Genomic DNA, 907 nt, shown 5'->3' with positions numbered 1-907 from the left:
ATGGGGTCGCTATGAGTCGGTTCCGACTCGATGGCACCTGACAACAACAACAAACATGAGTCAGTATTGAATTTATGACAGTGGGTTTATAGTGAAGGTTTCCCTGAGGAAGGTGGTATGTGAGCTGAATTTGAAAGGCAAGGAGGAATAACCAATATTGGGATGCGGTAGAGGATTTTTCAGGTGGTGGAAGCAACAACTTACACAAAACAGTCTGAACATGGGAGGAATGAGACTAGTCACAGAGGTAGGCTGGGGCCAGATCATAAAGGGCCTTTAGCTAAGAAATTTGATCATATTTTGAACATCATGGAAACACAAATCAACGTTAAGTGTTGGATAAGTTGCTCTGGTTGCCTGTGGAGAGTACATTGAACTGAGGTAAGGCCTGGGAGCAAGACTAGAGATTGAGAGACCAGTTCGGAGTACACTGGAAGGTTCTAGAATAAGTGATGGTAGCCTGGACCAAGGGAGTAGCAGTGGGGATGGAGAAAGTGGGTGAATAAGAAAGATGATAAATAAGCAAGTAGAATAACAGCATCTGGTGACTAATGGCTTTGGAAGAAGCAAGGATAAAAACCAAATTCTATTGTGGTTGGTGCCATTCATGGAGATTTAGAACATAAGAGAAGACTGGGTCTTTCATGGGACGTGTTGGGAGTAGAAAGATTTGATATTCAGGATATGAGTTTGAGGTATCTGTTGTAGTGTCCAGAGGCCGAGTCCAGGAGATCAGGGTTCTAGATGTTGGAGAGTTCAATCCATAAAGGAGGAAACTGAAGTCATGAAAAGAGATGACTCCGAAGCAGTGTGCAGAGTAAGAACAGGGTGCAGGAGGCCAGCATTTACGTTGTGGGGTAAAGAGTCCATACATGAGAAACTGAGGCAGAGATACAGGAAGCAAAGT

Source organism: Chrysochloris asiatica, unplaced genomic scaffold (genome assembly GCF_000296735.1).
Source record: "Chrysochloris asiatica unplaced genomic scaffold, ChrAsi1.0 scaffold00101, whole genome shotgun sequence".
In the NCBI taxonomy this organism is placed as follows: domain Eukaryota; kingdom Metazoa; phylum Chordata; class Mammalia; order Afrosoricida; family Chrysochloridae; genus Chrysochloris; species Chrysochloris asiatica.
This window is presented reverse-complemented; position numbering follows the sequence as displayed.